Below are 20,988 nucleotides of genomic sequence, written 5' to 3'. Positions count from 1 at the left end.
TGGGTACTTTTTTTTTTTTTATACGGAGTCTCGCTCTTTTGCTCAGGCTGGAGTGCAGTGGCATGGTCTCAGCTCACTGCAACCTCCACCTCCCAGGCTCAAGCAATTCTCCTGCCTCAGCCTCCCGAGTAGCTGGGATTATAGGCACCTGCCACCACGCCTGGCTAATTTTTGTATTTTTATTACAGACAGGATTTCACCATGTTGGTCAGGCTGGTCTCAAACTCCTGACCTCGTGATCCACCCGCTTCGGCCTCCCAAAGTGCTGAAAGTACAGGGGTGAGCCACTGCGCCTGGTCTTTTTTTTTTTTAAGACAGAGTCTTGCTCTGTCGCCCAGACTAGAGTGCAATGGCGCGATCTCGGCTCACTGCAACCTCTGCCTCCCAGGTTCAAGTGATTCTCCTGCCTCAGCCTCTTGAGTAGCTGGGATTACAGACACGTGCCACTACCGCCCGTCTAATTTTTGTATTTTTAGTAGAGATGGGGGTTACACCATGTTGGCCAGGCTGGTCTTGAACTCCTGACCTCAAATGATCCGCCTGCCTCGGCCTCCCAAATTGCTGGGATTACAGACGTGAGCCACAGCCCCTGGCCCAATTTTTTTGAACTTTTAGTAGAGACTGGGTTTCACCATGTTGTCAGGCTGGTCTTACACTCCTGACCTCAGATGATTCGCCCACCTCGGCCTCCCAAACTGTTGGGATTACAGGCGTGAGATACCACGCCTGGCCTCTTCTTTATTTTTTAAATGTAACATGTAATGCCCAGAGTTTTTTTGGGGGGGGGGTGGGAGGTGGGGACAGGGTCTCATTCTGTCACCCAGACTGGAGTGCAGTGGAATGATCTTGGCTCACCACAACCTCCACCTTCCAGGTTCAAGCGATTCTCCTGCCTCAGCCTCCCGAGTAGCTGGGATTACAGACACATGCCACTACTGCCTGGCTAATTTTTGTATTTTTAGTAGAGATGGGTTTTCACCATGTTGGCCAGGCTGGTCTTGAGCTCCTGATCTCAAATGATCCAACTGCCTCGGCCTCCCAAAGTGCTGGGATTACAGAGGTTTTGTTGTGTTTTTGTTTTTTTTTAGATGAAGTCTCACTCTGTCTCCCAGGCTGGAGTGCAGTGGTACAATCTTGGCTCACTGCAACCTCTGGCTTCCTGGTTCAAGCCATTCTCCTGCTCCAGCCTCCCGGGTGGCTGGGACTACAGGTACACGCCACCACGCCTGGCTAATTTTTTGTATTTTTAGTAGAGACGGGGTTTCACCGTGTTAGCCAGGATGGTCTTGATCTCCTGACCTTGTGATCCACCCGCCTCAGCCTCCCAGAGTGCTGGGATTACAGGCGTGAGCCACTGCATCTGGCCTCCCAGAGTTTTTAAAAAGTTTTTCTGAAATAATTTTAGATTTACAGAAGAGTTGCATCACCATTAGTGCGCTTTCATACCTGTCACCCACCTCCCCCTAATGTTAACATCCTACATAACCATGGCACATTTATCAGTGCTAAGAAAATAACATTGGGCCGGGCACGGTGGCTCACGTCTGTAATCCAGCACTTTGGGTGGATCACGAGGTCAAGAGATCGAGACCATCCTGGCCAACATGGTGAAACCCCGTCTCTACTAAATATACACAAATTAGTTGGGCGTGGTGGCACGCACCTGTAGTCCCAGCTACTCTGGAGGCTGAGGCAAGAGAATCGCTTCAACCTGGGAGGCAGAGGTTGCAGCGAGCCGAGATCTTGCCACTGCACTCCAGCCTGGCAGCAGAGCAAGACTCCGTCTCAAAACAAAAGAAAAAAAAGAAAAACAACTCCCAATGGCCAAAGCTGGAACAATTTGAGCAAGAATAACCAAAAGGAGAATATTATAGTTCAAAAAATGAACATCCATGATTCCATATTTATTTATATAAGTGATATGATTGAATAAATAAATGCTGAGAGCCAGGCGAGGTGCTGTGTGCCTGTAGTCCCAGCTACTTGGGAGGCTAAGGTGGGAGAATGGCTTAAGCTCAAGCGTTTGAGGCTGTAATGCACCATGATCACTCCTGTGAATAGCCCCTGCACTCTAGCCTGGAAGACAGTGAGATCCTATCTCTAATAAATATATGAATGGTGGAGAAGGGTCAACTCTTTCTTATACAAGAATTCCAAATAATAAATATAGAAGGAATGAGGGAAGTAGAAAATTCCCATTAGAATACCACAGTAATAATCACTGCAGACAAAATCCACTAAATGCTAAAACTAGTGGGCAAAACTTTAAGGTGAAACACAGTTGCACATCCTTAAAGTATCACCTTCAGGCTGGGAGCAGCAGCTCACACCTGTAATCCCAACACATTGAAAGGCTGAGGTGGGAGAATCGCTTAAGCTCAGGAGTTCAAGACCAGCCTAAGCAACATGGTGAAACCCCATGTCAAAAAATATATATTTTTTAATTTTTATCTTTATTTTGAGACAGAGTCTTGCTCTGTTGCCCAGGCTGGAGTGCAGTGGTGCAATCTCAGCTCACTGCAACCTCCACCTCCTGGGTTCAAGCAATTCTACCTCAGCCTCTCAAGTAGCTGGGATTACAGGCATGCGCCACCACACCCAGCATGGGATGTCACCATATTGGCCAGGCTGGTCTTGAACTCCTGGCCTCAAGTGATCCACCTGCCTCAGCCTTCCAAAGTGCTGGGATTACAGGCGTGAGCCACTGTGCTCAGCCAAAAAATATATTATTTTTAAAAAGTATAGGCCAGGCGCAGTGGCTCATGCCTGTATTCCCAGCACTTTGGGAGGCCGAGGAGGGCAGATCACAAGGTCAGGAGATCGAGAACATCCTGGCTAATGTGGTGAAACTCCGTCTCTACTAAAAAAAATACAAAAAATTAGCCAGGCATGGTGGCGGGCGCCTGTAGTCCCAGCTACTCAGGAGGCTGAGGCAGAAGAACGGTGTGAACCTGGGAGGTGGAGCTTTCAGTGAGCTGAGATAGCGCCACTGCACTCCAGCCTGGGTGACAGAGCGAGACTCCGTCTCAAAAAAAAAAAAAAAATCGCCTCCAAAATATGTATTACATATCTTATTCTCATCCCCTCAAGAGGTAGAGCCTAATTCCCCTCCTCCTCTTGAATGTGAGTTGGACTTAAGAGACTTGCTTCTAATGAAGAGTGTAGGCCAAGCGCAGTGGCTTACGCTTATAATCCCAGCAGTTTGGGAGGCCGAGGAGGGCAGATCACTTGAGGTCAGGAGTTCAGGACCAGCCTGGCCAACATGGCGAAACCCCGTCTCTACTAAAAACACAAAAGTTAGCTGAGCGTGCAGGAGAATTGCTTGAACCTGGGAGGTGGAGGTTGCAATGAGCCGAGATCGCACCACTGCACTCTAGCCTTGGTGACAGAGCAAGACTCTGTCTAAAACAAAAAAAACGGCCAGGTGTAGTGGCTCACACCTGCAATCCCAGCACTTTGGGAGGCCGAGGCGGGCAGATCACAAGGTCAAGAGATCGAGACCATCCTGGCCAACATGGTAAAACCATGTCTCTAAGAAAAATACAAAAATTAGCTGGGTGTGGTGGCGTGCGCCTGTAGTCCCAGCTACTTGGGAGGCTGAAGCAGGAGAATCGAGCCAGGATGGTCTTGATCTCCTGACCTCGTGATCCACCGGCTTGGGCCTCCCAAAGTGCTGGGATTATGGGCTTGAGCCATTGCACCAGGCTGCCCAGCTAATTTTTGTGTTTTTAGTAAAGATGGGTTTTCACCATGTTGGCCAGTCTGGTCTCGAACTCCTTACCTCAGGTGATCCACCCGCCTCAGCCTCCCAAAGTGCTAGAATTACAGGCGTGAGCCACCATGCCCGACACTGAATCTCTCTTTCCTTCCTTCTTTCTTTCTCTTTCTCTTTCCTTCCTTCCTTCCTTCCTTCCTTCCTTCCTTCCTTCCTTCCTTCCTTCCTTCCTTCCTTCCTTCCTTTCTTTCTTTCTTTCTTTCTTTCTCTCTTTTTCTTTCTTTCTTTCTTTCTTTCTTTCTTTCTTTCCTTTCTTTCTTTCTTTCTTTCTTTCTTTCTTCTTTCTTTCTTTCTTTCTTTCTTTCTTTCCTCCTTCCTTCCTTCCTTCCTTCCTTCTTTCTTTCTTTTTCTTTCTTTCTTTCTTTTTTCTTTTTTTTTTTGTTTTGAGACCGTCTTGCTCTGTTGGCCAGGCTGGAGTGCAGTGGCACAATCTCGGCTCACTGCAACCTCCATCTCCTGTGCTCAAGCAATTCTCCTGTCTCAGCCTCCCAAGTGGCTGGGATTACAGGCATGTGCAACCATGCCCAGCTAATTTTTGTATTTTTAGTAGAGATGGGGTTTCACCATGTTCGCCATGGTGGTCTTGAACTCCTGACCTCAGGTAATCCACCCGCCTCGGCCTCCCAAAGTGCTGGGATTACGGGCATGAGCCACTGTGCCCGGCCGGGAGCTCTTTGAGACAAACAAACAAAAAACTGATAAATAGTTCACTGTTATTACGTCTTTTTATTAAAAAACCTATTTTATTCTGCTTATCTTTCACCAAATTTGTCTGGAAACCTGCTGCATGATTTTCTGCTGTTTGTAATTATTGATTTTCTTTCTTTCTTTTTTTTTTTTTTTTTTTTTTTTGAGACAGAGTCCTACTCTGTCACCCAGGCTGGAGTGCAGTGGCTTATTCTTGGCTCGCTGCAACCTCCACCTCCTGGGTTCAAGCAATTCTCCCACCTCAGCCTCCTGAGTAGTGGGGATTACAGGCACCCATCATCATGCCCGGCTAATTTTGTGTATTTTTGTAGAGACGGGGTTTCACCATGTTGGGCAGGCTGGTCTCGAACTCCTGACCCCAGGTGATCCACCTGCCTTGGCCTCCCAAAGTGCTGGAATTACAGGAATGAGCCACTGCGCCCAGCCCAATTTTCAACCAAGATGGAATAATGGGGATGGAATTTGCCCTCCTGCCTGAAACAAATAAAAATTGAGACAAATAAAATGGAAAAACAAATCTCACGATAGTGGACATCAGATTAGCTGGGTGTGGTGGTTAATCTGGAAGCCTCAGCTATTTGGAAGGCTGAGGCAGTAGGATTGTTTGAGCCCAGGAGATCAAGGCTGCAGTGACCCGTGATTGCGCCACTGCACTCCAGCCTAGGCAAGAGTGAGACCCTGTCTCAAAAACAAAACAACAACAAAAAAAGATATTGGACATTAGACGATGAAGGAAAGTGATCCCTGAGAGATGGGAAACAAACAAGGTAAGCATGATGGTTGCCCAGCTTACTGCCTGGAGATGGAGAGGGCCGATTCAGGATGAACCTTGAAAATATGCTAAGTGAAATTTGCCAGACACAGGACAAATATTGATTCCACTTATATGTGGTATTTAGGATAGGCAAATTACTAGAGAAAGAAAGTAGAATAGAGGTTACCAGGGCCTTGGGGATGGGGAAAATGGGGAGTTATTGCTTAATGGGTACAAAGTTTCTGTTTGGGATGATGAAAAAGTTCTGGAAATAGTGGCATTGGTTACACAACATTGTGAATGTACTTAATGCTCCTGAATTGTACACTTACAGATGGTTAAAACAATAAATTTTATGTCAGGCACATTTTACTGCAATTTTTAAAAAAGGGTAAAGGAGAATATTACAAACAAATTTATGCCAATACTTCTCAACAAATTCCTTGCAAGACACAAAACACCAATGCCCACTCAGAAAGAAATAGATAACTTGATTTATATTAAATAAATTGAACTTGTAGTAAAACATATTCCCATGAAGGAAATTCCAGGCCCAGATGGCTTCCTTGGGGAACTGTACCATATATATATATGGCAGAAATAATATGAATTCTGCACAAACTCTTCCAGAAAATTTAAGAGGAGAGGATACTTTCCAACTCATTCTATGAAACTAGCATTACTCTGATACAAAAGCACAGAAAGTCATTACAAGAAAATAAAACTATATGTAACTACCCTTCATGAACACAGATGCGAAAGTTCTTAACATTTTAGTAAATCTTGTTTTTTGCTTTGCTTTGTTTTGTTTTGTTTTGTTTTGTTTTGTTTTGGAGACAGAGACTCACTCTGCTGCCCAGGCTGAAGTGCAGTGGAGCGAACTTGGCTCACTGCAACCTCTGCTTCCTGGGTTCAAGCGATTATTCTGCCTCAGCCTCCCGAGTAGCTGGGATTGCAGGCACGTGCCACCACGCCCAGCTAATTTTTGTATTTTTAGTAGAGACGGGGTTTCACCATGTTGGCCAGGCTGGTCTTGAACTCCCGATCTCAGGTGATCCACCCGCCTCTACCTCCCAAAGTGCTGGGATTACAGGCATGAGTCACTGCTCCCGGCCCATTTTAGTAAATCACATCCAACAATATATACACAAAAGAAAATACATCAAGATGAATTTGAATTTATTCCAAGAATGCAAGAAAAACCATTTCAAGAGATGCAAAGAAAAGCATTTGGCGATATCCACCATCCATTCCTGATTAAAAAAAAACTCTCTGCCAGGCGCAGTGGCTCACGCCTATAATCCCTGCACTTTGGGAGGCCAAGGCGGGTGGATCACCTGAGTTAGGAGTTTGAGACCAGCCTGGCCAACATGATGAAACCCCGTCTCTACTAAAAATACAAAAAATTAGCTGGACGTGGTGGCGTGCACCTGTAATCCCAGCTATTTGGGAGGCTGAGGCAGGAGGATCACTTGAACCAGGGAGGCAGAGGTTGCAGGAAGCCGAGATCGCACCACTGCACTCCAGCCTGGGCAAGAAGAGCAAAACTCAGAAAAACAAAAAACAAAAAAACTCAGAAAACTAGAAATGAAAGAAGGTAATATCTCCTCCATGTGATAAAGAGCAGCTACAAATAACCTGTAGTAATGTCAAACTCAATGGCGAAAGACTGCCTTTCCTCCTAACATAACATTACAAACAGGCCAACATGTCCTCTTTTTTTTTTTGAGATGGAGTCTCACTCTGTGGCACAGACTGGAGTGCAATGGCGCGATCTCAGCTCACTGCAACCTCTGCCTCCCAGGTTCAAGTTATTCTCCTGCCTCAGCCTCCCAAATAGCTGGGATTACAGGCGCCCGTCAGCATGCCCGACTAATTTTTGTATTTTTTTAGTAGAGACAAGGTTTCACCATGTTGGCCAGGCTGGTCTCAAACTCCTGACCTCAGGTGATCCACCCATCTCAGCCTCCCAAAGTGCTGAGATAACAGGCATGAGCCACCGTGTCCGGCTCTTTTTTTTTCTTTTTGAGACAGGGTCTGGCTCTTGGCTCACTGCAACCTCCATCTTCCGGGCTCAAGCATTCCTCCCACCTAAGTCTCCTGAGTAGCTGGGACTTACAGGCGCATGCAACCATGCCTTGCTAATTTTTGTATATTTTATAGAGATGGGGTTTCACCATGTTGCCCAGGCTGGTTTCTAACTCCTGGCCTCAAGTGATCCACCTGCCTCAGCCTCCCACAGTGCTGGGATTACTGACGCGAGCCATTGTGCCCGGCTAATTGTATTTCTATCAAGTAGCAATGACCCATAGGAAATGGAAACCTTAAAATAACATTTATGGGCTGGGCATGGTGGCTCACGTCTGTAATCCCAGTATTTTGGGAGGCCCAGGCAGATGGATCACTTGAGGTCAGGAGTTCGAGACCAGCCTGGCCAACATAGTGAAATTCCCCCCCCCCATCTCCACTAAAAATGCAAAAATTAGGCCGGGAGCGGTGGCTCACGCCTGTAATCCTAACACTTTGGGAGGCCAAGGCGGGTGGATCACCAGAGACCTGCCAGGCCAACATGGTGAAACCCCATCTCGCCTGAACCCCGGAGGCAGAGGTTGCAGTAAGCCAAGATGGCGTCACTGCACTCCATGCACTCCAGCCAGGGCAACAGAACAAAACTCCACCTCAAAAAAAAAAAAAAAAAAAAAAAAAGAGGAAAGAAAAAAAGGCCAAGCGCGGTGGCTCATGCCTGTAATCCCAGCACTTTGGGAGGCTGAGGTGGGAGGATCACGAGATGAGGAGTTCGAGACCAGCCTGGCCAATATGGTGAAACCCTGTCTCTACTAAAAATAAAAAATAACTAGCCTGGTATGGTGGTGTACGCCTGTAGTCCCAGCTACTCGGGAGGCAGAGGTGAGAGAATCTCCTGAACCTGGGAGGCAGAGGTTGCAGTGAGCTGAGATTATGCCACTGCACTCCAGCCTGGGCAATAGAGGGAGACTCCGTCTCAAAAAACAAACAAACAAACCAAAAATTAGCCGGGCGTGGGGGCATGTGCCTGTGGTCCCAGCTACTCAGGAGGCTGAGGCAGGAGAATCCCTTGAATGCAGGAGGCAAAGGCTGTAGTGAGCCGAGATGCTGCCACTGTACTCCAGCGTGGGTGAGAGAGTGAGACTCTGTCTCAAAAAATACAAGAAAAAAAAAGAAAAGAAAGAAAGAAAAAAATTAAATAATTCCTAAATGAATGAAGAGATACACTATGTTTATGAAGCAGGAGACTCAATATTATTAAGATACCAGTTCTCCTGAGACTGGTCTATAGAATCAATGTAATCCCAGTCAAATCCCAGCAGATATTTTTGTAGAATTGACAACCTGATTCTTTTTTCTTTTTTTTCTTTTTCTTTTTTTTTTTTTGAGACAGAGTCTCGCTCTGTCGCCCAGGCTGGAGTGCAGTGGCCGGATCTCAGCTCACTGCAAGCTCCGCCTCCCGGGTTTACGCCATTCTCCTGCCTCAGCCTCCCGAGTAGCTGGGACTACAGGCGCCAGCCACCTCGCCCGGCTAGCTTTTTGTATTTTTTAGTAGAGACGAGGTTTCACTGTGTTAGCCAGGATGGTCTCAAACTCCTGACCTTGTGATCCACCCGTCTTGGCCTCCCAAAGTGCTGGGATTACAGGCTTGAGCCACCGCGCCCGGCCCTTTTTTCTTTTTATTTGAGACAGAGTTTCGCTCTTGTTGCCCAGGCTGGAGTGCAATGGTGCGATCTCAACTCACCGCAACCTCTGCCTCCCAGGTTCAAGCAGTTTTTCTGCCTCAGCCTCCCGAGTAGCTGGGATTACAGGCATGCACCACCACGCCCGGCTAATTTTGTATTTTCAGTAGACACGGGGTTTCTCTATGTTGAGGCTGGTCTCGAACTCCTGACCTCAGGTGATCCGCCTGCCTCAGCCTCCCAAAGTTCTGGGATTACAGGCGTGAGCCACCTGGCTGACAACCTGATTCTAAAAGTCATATGGAAATGTAAACAAAACAAAACAACTTTGAAAAACAAGAACAAATTGGAGGACCTGCACTTCCTGACTTCATGACTTATTATAAAGCTACAATAATCAAAATATTGTGATATTTGTGTCAAGACAGCCAATTATATCAATGAAAGAGAATAGAAACTCCAGAAATAGACCCACATGTATATGGTCAATTGATTTTTGAAAAAAGTGCAAAGTGCAGACTGGATATTCTTTTCAACAAATAATGTTGGAACAATTGGATAGCCATGTGCCCCCCCAACTTCTTTTTATCTTTTTTCTTTTCTTTCTTTCTTTTGTTTTTTTTTGAGACGGAGTCTCGCTCTGTCGCCCAGGCTGGAGTGCAGTGGTGTGATTTCGGGTCACTCCACCTCCCGAGGTCAAGCAATTCTGTGCCTCTACCTCCCGAGTAGCTGGGACTGCAGTCGCGTGCCACCACGCCCGGCTAATTTTTGTATTTTTAGTCGAGATGGGGTTTCACCGTGTTGGCGAGGCTGGTCTCCAACATCTGGCCTCAAGCAATCCACCCTCCTCAGCCTTCCAAAGTGCTGGTATTACAGGATCCCCGAAATTTTAACACTCATTGCCTCATGGGGGAGAGGATCGACTGAGAACATCTGGGAAAGAACTTTCCGTGATGTAAACATACTTTTTTTTTTTTGAGACGGAGTCTAGCTCTGTCGCCCAGGCTGAAGTGCAGTGATGCGATCTCAGCTCACTGCAACCTCCGCCTCCTGGGTTCAAGTGATTCTCCTGCCTCAGCCTCCAAGTAGCTGGGATTGCAGGCACCCGCCAGCACGCACAACTAATTTTTGTATTTTTAGTAGAGATGGTGTTTCACTGTGTTGGCCAGGCTAGTCTTGAATTACTGACCTCGTGATCTGCCTGCCTTGGACTCCCAAAGTGCTGGGATTACAAGTGTGAGCCACCACACCCTGCTGATGTAAACATTCTATATCGTGATAGGGGTAGGAGCTACTTGAGTGTATTTTTTTTCTCTTTTTTTTTTTTATGAGACGGAGTCTCACTCTGTTGCCCAGGCTAGAGTGCAGTGGCACGATCTCGGCTCACTGCAAGCTCCGCCTCCCGGGTTCATGCCATTCTCCTGCCTCAGCCTCCCGAGTAGCTGGAACTATAGGCGACTGCCACCATGCCCGGTTAATGTTTTGTATTTTTTTAGTAGAGACGGAGTTTCACCATGTTAGCCAGGATGGTCTCGATCTGACCTCGTGATCTGCACGCCTCGGCCTCCCAAAGTGCTGGGATTACAGGCGTGAGCCACCACGCCCTGTTGAGTGTATTATTTTATCAGGCTGCTGTGAATTTTGATTTGTGAATTTTACTGCATGTAAATTTTACCTCAAAAATGCCTGTAAACAATGGGTTGGGTATGCTGGCTCCCACCTGCAATCTGGGCATTTTGGGAGGCTGAGACAGGAAGATTGCTTGAGGCCAGGAGTTGGAGACAACCTTGGGCAACATAGCAAGGTCCCTGTCTCTACTATATATATGTGTGTGTGTGTGTATATATATGTATGTGTGTTTGTGTATATATATGTATGTATATACATTGTGTGTGTGCGTGTGTGTGTATATATATATACATATATATTTTTTTTTTTTTTTGAGGGTCTGACTCTTGTTGCCCAGGCTGAAATGCAATGGCGCAATCTCAGCTCTGTGCAACCCTTGCTTCCCGGCTTCAAGTGATTCTCCTGCCTCAGCCTCCCGAATAGCTGGGATTACAGGTGCCTGCCACCATGCCCAGCTAATTTTTGTAGTTTAAGTAGAGACGGGGTTTCACCATGTTGGCCAGGCTGGTCTCGAACTCTTGACCTCAGGTAATCTGCCCACCTCGGCCTCCCAAAGTGCTGGGATTACAGGCACGAGCCACCGTGCCTGACCTGCAAAAAAAACTTTTTTTTATTGAGATAGAGTCTCGCTCTGTCGCCCAGGCTGGAGTGCAGTGGCGTGATCTTGGCTCACTGCAACCTCTGCCTCCTGAGTTCAAGCGATTCTCCTGCCTCAGCCTCCCAAGTAGCTGGGACTACAGGCATGTGCCACCACGCCCAGCTAATTTTTTGTATTTTTAGTAGAGACAGGGTTTCACCGTGTTAGCCAGGACGGACTTGATCTCCTGACCTCATGATCCGCCCGCCTCGGCCTCCCAAAGTGCTGGGATTACAGGTGTGAGCCACCACGCCAGGCCACAAAAAATTATTTTTTAATAATTAGCCAGGCATGGTGGCATGTACCTGTAGTCCCCACTACATAAGAGGCTGAGGTGGGAGGATCGCTTGAGTCCAAGAGTTTGAGGCTGCAGTCAGCTGTGATCACACTAATGCACTCCAGCCTGGGTGACAAAGTGAAATCCTGTCTTTAAAAAAAAAAAAAAAGGGGGTCTGGGGAGGCTGAGGCACTAGAATTGCTTGAACCCAGGAGGTAGAAGTTGCAGTGAGCTGAGATCGTGCCACTGCACTCCACCCTGGGTGACAGAGCAAGACCCTGTCTCTAAAAAAAAAAAAAAAAATCTGTAAGCAAATATTGTACTCTGGTAAGTAGATTTGCTTTTGTAGTGGTATGGGTTAGGCAATTCTGAAAATTCCTTTGTGTAATCTAGGCTTGAGGAAATAAGTAATTAGGAATAATGGGAGTTAGATTACTTACTAAAAGAGTGACAAATATGGATGGGGAAAACAGAAGTTTACCCTGAAGTGTTGAATTGGAATTGGAGGTATCAGGATGATCTCATGGTTTTATATATAGACAGAGAAAGAGAGTTATGTTATGAGGAGAATCAGTGTGTGTGTCTGTGTGTGTGTCCCACGTCTGTTCACTAAGAGGGCCTAAAAACAGATATGTCTCTAGCAATGAGCAATAAACACATCTAGGGTACAGATTTGGTTTCATTTTCATTTTTCTATTTTTCTTTTCTTTGTTTCATTTTATTTTTTTCTTTTGAGATGACGTCTCCCTCTGTTACCCAGGCTGGAGTGCAGTGGTGTGATCTCAGCTCTCTGCAACCTCTGTCCCTCAGATTCAAGCAATTCTTGTGCCTCAGCCTCCTGAGCAGCTGGGACTACAGGCGCACGCCACCAAGCCCGACTAATTTTTGTATTTTTAGTAGAGAGAGGGTTTCACCATGTTGCCCTGGCTGGTCTCAAACTCCTGGTCTCAAGTGATCCACCCACCTCGGCCTCCCAAAGTGTTGGGATTACCGCCATGAGCCACCGCACCCAGCCGGTTTTTCCATTTTAAATTTTGTCTTGAAATAATTTCGGATTAATAGAATAGCTGAAGCTGGCCCAGTGGCTCATGCCTGTAATCCTAGCACTTTGGGAGGCTGAGGCAGGCTGATTGCTTGAGCTCAGGGGTTCGAGACCAGCCTGGGCAACATGGCAAAAACCCATCTCTACAAAACATACAAAAATTAGTTGGGCGTGGTGGTAGACACCTGTGGTCCCAGCTGCTCAGGAGGCTGAGGTGGGAGGATCACTTGAGCCCAGAAGGTCGAGGCTGTAATGAGCCGTGTTCGTGCCACTGCACTCTAGCCTGGGAGACAGAGTTGAGACCAAAAAAAAAAAGGCTGAAAGGCGAAAGGCTGGACGCGGTGGCTCATGCCTGTAATCCCAGCACTTGGGAGACCAAGGCAGGTGGATCACCTGAGGTTGGGAGTTCACGACCAACCTGGCCAACATGGCAAAACCTCATCTCCACTAAAAACAAAAAAATAAAAATAAAAAAAAATAGCCGGGCTTGGTGGCAGGACCTATAATTCCAACTACTAGGGAGGTTGAGGCAGGAGAATCACTTGAACCTGGGAGGTGTAGGTTGCAGTGAGCCGAGATCACGCTATTGCACTCCATCCTGGGTGACAAGAGCAAAACTCCATCCAAAAAAAAAAAAACAATTAGCCAGGCGTGGTGGGTCATGTCTATAATCCCGTTACTTGGGAGGCTGAGGCAGGAGAATCGTTTGAACCGGGGAGGTGGAGGTTGCAGTGAGAAGAGATTGCACCATTGCGCTCCAGCCTGGGCAACGAGAGCCAAACTCTGTCTCAAAAATAAACAAATTAATTAAAAGGCTGGGCATAGTGGATCATGCTTGTAATCTGAGCACTTTCAGAGGCTGAGGCAGGTGGATCACCTGAGGTCAGGAGTTTGAGACCAGCCTGACCAACTTGGTGAAATCCTGTCTCTACTAAAAATACAAAAATTAGCCAGGCATGATGGTGCATGCCTGTAATCCCAGCTATTTGGGAGGCTGAGGCAGGAGAATTGCTTAAACCCGGGAGGCAGAGGTGTCAGTGAGCCAAGATCTCGCCACTGTACTCCAGACTGGGCAACAAGAGCAAAACTCTGTCTCAAAAAAAAAAAAAAAGTTGGCCAGCCCTAGTGGCTCACACCTGTAATCCCAGCACCTTGGGAGGCCAAGGTAGGCAGATTGCTTGAGGTCAAAAGTTTGAGACCATTGCCTGGTCAACATGATGAAACCCCATCTCTATTTAAAATGCAATAATTAGCCCGATGTGGTGGCGCACAGCTGTAATGCCAGCTACTCGGGAGACTGATGAAGCAGAATTGTTTGCACCCAGAGGCGGAGGTTCCAGTGAGGTGAGGTTGCACCACTGCACTCCAGCCTGGGCGACAGAGTGAGCGAGACCCTGTCTCAAAAAAAAAAAAAAAAAAAAAAGACACAGGTGGGATCCAGGAAATTCATGCACAGGCTTCTTTTTTTTTTTTTTTTTTTTTTTTTTTTTTGAAACAGAGTCTCGCTCAGTCGCCCAGGCTGGAGTGCAGTGGTGCGATCTCGGCTCACTGCAAGCTCCGCCTCCTGGGTTCTCGCCATTCTTCTGCCTCAGCCTCCCGAGTAGCTGGGACTACAGGGGCCCACCACTACACCTGGCTATTTTTTTTTTGTATTTTTAGTAGAGACGGGGTTTCACCGTGTCGGCCTGGATGGTCTCAATCTCCTGACCTCGTGATCCACCCGTCTCGGCCTCCCAAAGTGCTGGGATTACAGGCGTGAGCCACCGCGCCTGGCCCCATGCACAGGGTTCTGTATGCTCTGTACCTCCCTTGAGCAAGAGGCTGAAATCCGGAGGACCAGGCAGAAGCTTCCAAGAGTCTCCCTGTGGAGTCATACAAGACTGACTTAATTTCTCCAGCAATGAGTTGTGACAACACGTGCAAAGTGTTTTGTACTGGGAAAGCTCATTAGTGACTCAGTGCCCAAAGTTTTTTAGTGGGGACTGGTCACATAGGTACTCTCTACCTAGCACATATCAGAATCCTAGACTCTGAGGGAATGCAGGTGTTCCACATAAACCACATTGTTTCTACAAACAGTTTAGGCACAATGAACCACTCCTGTTTTTTGTTTTTTGAGAGAGTCTCGCTCTGCCACCCAGGCTGGAGTACAGTGGCACAGTCTCTGCTCACTGCAACCTCCGCCTCCCGGGTTCAAACAATTCTCCTGCCTCAGCCTCCTGAATAGCTGGGATTATAGGACACCACAACGATGCCCAGCTAATTTTCGTATTTTTAGTAGAAATGGGGTTTCACCATGTTGATCAGGCTGGTCTCGAATCCCTGACCTCAAGTGATCCACCCGCCTCGGCCTCCCAAAGTGCTGGGATTACAGGCGTGAACCACCACGCCCAGTCACAATGAACCACTCATATCAGTGTAGCGAACTGTTTACTAGCCAAATTTCCAGATGCTAGTCAAGGGCTAACCTTGCAATCAGATCTTTCTAAGGATAATAGTCTCAGTCTCTTCTGTACAAAGACATTTTAGAGAAAGTCATTCTCCAAAGACATTTAAGAGAAAGTCATTCTCTCTTTTTTTTTTTTTTTTGAGTCAAAGTCTTGCTCTGCCACCCAGGCTGGAGTGCAGTGTCGCGATCTTGGCTCGCTACAACCTCCGCCTCCTGGGTTCATGCAATTCTCCTGCCTCAGCCTACCAAGTAGCTGGGATTACAGGCGCCTGCCACTATACCCAGCTAATTTTTGTATTTTTGGTAGAGACAGGTTTTGCCATGTTGGCCAGGCTGGTCTCAAACTCCTGACTGCAAGTGATCTTTGTTTTTTATGACGTTGATATCTTGATGAGTTCTTTAGTTGGGGTTTGACTAATAGCTTCTCATGATTCGATTCAGGTTATGAATTTTTGGCAGAAATACCACAGAAGTGATTTGTGTCTTTCTCAGTGCATTACATGGGAAAGTACATAATACCAATTTGTCCCTGTCCTGGTGATGCTAAAGGTGACTCGGTTAAGGTAGTGTTCTCCATTCTGAAGTTACCCTAATCCTTGTTGTAATTAAAAAGTAAGCCTGGGCAACATAGTGAGATCTTGTCTCTACAAAAAATTTAAAAATTAGCCCTCTGGGCCTGGTGTGGTGGCTCACGCCTGTAATTCCAGCACTTTGGGAGGCTGAGGCTGGCTGATCACCTGAGGTCAGGTCAGGAGTTCAAGATCAGCCTGACAAACATGGTGAAACCCTGTCTCTACTCAAAATACAAAAAATTAGCTGGGCGTGGTAGCAGGCGCCTGTAATCCCAGCTACTCAGGAGGTTGAGGCAGGAGAATCGCTTGAACCCACCACACCCGCCACCACGCCCGGCTAATTTTTTTTGTAAGAGATGGGGTTTCACCGTGTTAGCCAGGATGGTCTTGATCTCCTGACCTCATGATCCGCCCGCCTTGGCCTCCCAAAGTGCTGGGATTACAGGTGTGAGCCACCGTGCCCGGCCCAAATAGTTATTTGCTAATTCCATCATTCCTTGTACATTTATTAGTTGGCATTCCTCTGTGAGAAAGAGTTTTCCCTTCGCCTCCATTTATTTATTTAGATCACTTTGGACTCCTGGATTCTTTTTTAATTCAAATTCTTTCAATGTATGGTCAAATAAGATGTTCCAGGCTAATATTGTACTTTCCTTGTCCCAACCCTGCAATCAGCTATTTGTCTAAGGGGCTGTGGTTCCTGTTAGTGGAAAATGGTAATTAGGCAAGAGAAATCAATTACAGCCAGTGTGACTGATTGGAAAACAATAAAGAAAGATATCCCTATTTTCAGATGATATGATTTTGTACCCGGTAAACCCTAGAGAATCAATGATAAAACACTCTAACAATAAAATTATTCAGTAAAATGGAAGGATATAAAATTAACGTAGAGAAATCAATAGCTTTTGTATATATCAACAATAACCAGTGAGAGGATATAAAGATGCATAGTGGCTCACACGTGTAGTCCCAGCTACTTGGGAAGTTGAAGTGGGAGGATCGCTTGAGCCCAGGAGTTCACAGCTGTAGTGTGCGATGATCACGCCTATAAATAGCCACTGCAGTCCAGCTGGGGCAACATAGTGAGATCCCGCCTCTACCAAAAAAAAAAAAAAAAAGAGAGAGAGATAATGATAGAGGAAACCTCGTTTACAATAGCATCAAAGGAAATAATGAGGAAGAAATCTAACAAGAAATGTGAAAAAAATCTGTGTGCGGAACACTTTAAAATGCATCTGTCAAAACCCATTGATCTTTATGGTACAAAAAAAGTTTGTTAATGTGTGCAAAATTAAAAAGAAAAAACGCAACCAGGAGGTCAGGGGATCCAGTATGGAATGGAGACTGTGACAACATAATTTACATATTACAAATGTAGGCAAGGGCCAGGCATGGTGGCTCATGCCTGTAATCCCAGCACTTTGGGAGGCCGAAGTGGGCAGATCCCTTGCGGCCAGGAGTTTGAGACCAACCTGGCCAACATGGTGAAACCTGTATATACCAAAAATGCAAAAATTAGACAGGCATGGTGGCACGTGCCCATAATCCCAGCAACTTGGGAGGCTGAGGTAGGAGAATCGCTAGAACCTGGTAGGCAGAGGTTGCAGTGAGCCAAGATCGGGCCACTGAACTCCAGAGCGAGACTCCGTCTCAAACACACACACACACACACACACACACACACACACACACACACACACACACACACACACACACAGTAGGCCTGGTGTGGTGGCTCACGCCTGAAATCCTAGCACTTTGGAAGGCAGATAGATGTGGGTGGATCACTTGAGCCCAGGAGTTTGAGACCAGCCTGGGCAACACTGTAAGACTTGGTTTCTACAAAATTTTTTTTTTTAAATTAGCTGGGTATGGTAGCCTGTGCCTGTAGTCCCAGCTACTCGGGAGGCTGAGGTAGGCAGATTGGTTGACCCCAGAAGGTCGAGGCTGAAGTGAGCCGAGATTGCACCACTGCACTCCAGTCTGGATGACAGAGGGAGACCCTGTCTCAAAAAAAAAAAAAAAAAAAGAAAGAAAGAAAGAAAAGAAAAAGGCTATGCATGGTCTTAGCTCACTTCTTTAATCCCAGTACTTTGGGAGGCCGAGGCAGGTGGATCACCAGAGGTCAGGAGTTTGAGACCAGGCTGGCCAACATGGTGAAACCCCGTTTCTACTAAAAATACAAACATGGTGGTGAGTGCCTGTAATCCCAACTACTCGGGAGGCTGAGGCAGGAGAATCGCTTGAACCTGGGACGCAGAGGTTGCGGTGAGCCAAGATTGCACCATTGCACTCCAGCCTGGGCGACGAGCAAAACTCTGTCCACCCTGGCCCAAAAATGTTGTTAATATTCCTAATATACAAAGAGGCCGGGTGCGGTTGCACACACCTATAACCCCGGCACTTTGAGAGGTGGAGGCGGGAGGATAACTTGAGGTCATGAGTTGGAGTTCAAGACCAACCTGGCCAACATGGTGAAACCCCGTCTCTACTAAAAATACAAGAATTAGCTGGTGGGTGCCTGTAATTCCAACTACTTGGGAGGCTGAGGCAGGAGAATCTCTTGAACCTGGGAGGCAGAGATTGCAGTGAGCTGAGATTGCACCACTGCACTCCAACCTATGCGGCAGAGGGAGACTCCGTCTCAAAAGAAAAATAATAATTAAATTTAAAAAATAAAATAAGAACAGATATTAAAATGGTTCTTGGTGGCATATGCCTGTAGTCCCAGCTACCTGGGGGGCTGAGGTGGGAGAATTGCTTGAGCCCAGGAAGTCAAGGCAGCAGTGAGCCCTGATTGTGCCACTACACTCCCACGTGGACGATAGAGCAAGACTCTGTCTTAAAATAAAATAAAATATGGCTGGGCGCAGTGGCTCAAGCCTGTAATCCCAGCACTTTGGGAGGCCGAGACGGGCGGATCACGAGGTCAGGAGATCGAGACCATCCTGGCTAACACGGCGAAACTCCGTCTCTACTAAAAATACAAAAAACTAGCCGGGCGAGGTGGCGGGCGCCTGTAGTCCCAGCTACTCTGGAGACTGAGGCAGGAGAATGGCGTAAACCCGGGAGGCGGAGCTTGCAGTGAGCTGAGATCCGGCCACTGCACTCCAGCCTGGGCGACAGAGCAAGACTCCGTCTCAAAAAATAAATAAATAAATAAATAAATAAAATAAAATAAAATAAGTTCGGGCGCAGTGGCTCACGCCTGTAATCCCAGCACTTTGGGAGGCCGAGGCGGGTGGATCGCCTGAGGTCAGGAGTTCAAGACCAGCCTGACCAACGTGGTAAAACCCTGCCTCTACTAAAAGTACAAAAATTAGTCGGGCATGGGTGGCAGGCACCTGTAATCCCAGCTACTCAGGAGGCTGAGGTAGGAGAATTGCTTGAACCTGGGAGGCGGAGGGTGCAGTGAGCTGAGATCGCACCAATGCACTCCAGCCTAGGCAACAAGAGCGAAACTCCGTCTCAAAAAAATAAATAAATAAATAAATAAATAAATAAAATAAAATGAACCTTAAACATATGACAAGGTGGTGAATCTCACTCATAATAAGAGAAACACAAAACTACACTTAAGAGAATGGATAAACAAATTGTGGTGTAGTCATACTATGAATTTTGTTTTGTTTTGTTTTGTTTTGTTTTTGAGACAGAGTTTTCCCCTCTATCGCTAAGGCTGGAGTGCAGTGGCATGATCTCGGCTCACTGCACCCTCCACCTCCTGGGTTCAAGAGATTCTCATGCCTCAGCCTCCTGAGTAGCTGGGATTACAGTTGTGTACCACCGCTCCTGGCTAATTTTTGTATTTTTAGTAGAAACGTGGTTTCACCATGCTGGCCGGGCTGGTCTTGAACTCCTGACCTCAGGTGATCCACCTGCCTCGGCCTCCAAAAGTGCTGGGATTACAGGCGTTAGCCACTGAGCCAACCCGGCCCATAATATGGAATTTTACTCATCAATAAAAAGAAAAAAAAATGCTTATACACAAAACAACTTGGATGAATCTCAAAAAGATTATGGTGAGTGAAAGAAGCCAGACAGAAAAGGATACATCCTGTCTCATTCTATTTGCATGAAACTCTGCAAGAGAAATGTAATCCAGTAACAGAAAGCCAATCATTGGTTACCTGGGGTAGGGGGTGGGGTTTGGGATAGGGTACAAAGGACTCAATATTCCCTATCTTGCTTGTGATGGTGGTTACAAGGTTGTATACATTAGACAAAGCTCACTAAATTGTACCCTTAAAATGGGTGCATCTATGTATATAGACAGATCAATAGTGTTATCTTTCAATAAAGTTAATTAAATCAAGAAAGGAAACAAAGAGTCCTGGTTGGAAATACTTTTCTTTTTCTTTCTTTCTTTCTTTCTTTCTTTCTTTCTTTTTTCTTGGAGACAGAGTCTCGCTCTATCCCCTAGGCTGGAGTGTAGTGGTGCGATCTCGGCTCACCGCAACCTCTGCCTGGCGGGTTCAAGCGATTCTCGTGCCTCCTGGGATTACAAGCGCCCACCACCACTCCCGGCCAATTTTTGTATTTTTAGTAGAGACAAGGTTTCGCCATGTTGGCCAGGTTGGTCTCCAACTCCTGACCTCAAGTGAACTGCCCGCCTTGACTTCCAAAGTGTTGAGATTACAGGTGTGAGCCACCGCGCCCGGCCCTGGCTGGAAATATTTTTCCATAGCAAGGAAATCATTAACTTCTATGAAATAAGAAGAAGGCCGGGCGCCGTGGCTCACGCCTGTAATCCCAGCACTTTGGGAGGCCGAGGCGGGCGGATCACCTGAGGTCAGGAGTTCGAGACCAGCCTGACCAATATGGAGAAACCCCATCTCTACTAAAAGAAAAAAAAAAAAAAAAAATTAGCTGGGCGTAGTGGCGGGCGCCTGTAATCCCAGCTACTCGGGAGGCTGAGGCAGGAGAATCGCTTGAACCGGCCAGGCGGAGGTTGTGGTGATTGGAGATCGTGCCATTGCACTCCAGCCTGGGCAACAAGAGTGAAACTCCGTCTCAAAAAAAAAAAAAAAAAAAAAAAGAAAAAGAAAAAAAAAAAGAAAAGAAAAAAACTACACTGAGATACCATTTCTTACTCTCAGATCGGTGAGGGTTATAGTGCATTCTAATACTTAATTGAATGAGCCCGGTGTTTCACCACCCTGGTTTGTTTTTGTTTTTGTTTTCTTTTAATGTGGCTTTTCCGTTTGATTCACCGTCACTCTTTCCACTCCGCTATTTTTAATTTATTGGTGGCTAAGTCCTTTACCTAACGTGACGTGCAGCATCATGATAATAAAATCAGTGTCAAACCTTAAAAAAAAAAAAAAAGGCCAAAGGCTTTACAAGAGGTGGGATTCCCCTTTGGGGTCTCCCAAAGGAGGGCGGGAACAAGACCAGAGCGAAGCTTCCGCTTTCATTTCTATGGTTATTAAGTT

This window comes from Rhinopithecus roxellana, chromosome 7 (genome assembly GCF_007565055.1).
Source record: "Rhinopithecus roxellana isolate Shanxi Qingling chromosome 7, ASM756505v1, whole genome shotgun sequence".
Lineage (NCBI taxonomy): Eukaryota > Metazoa > Chordata > Mammalia > Primates > Cercopithecidae > Rhinopithecus > Rhinopithecus roxellana.
This window is presented reverse-complemented; position numbering follows the sequence as displayed.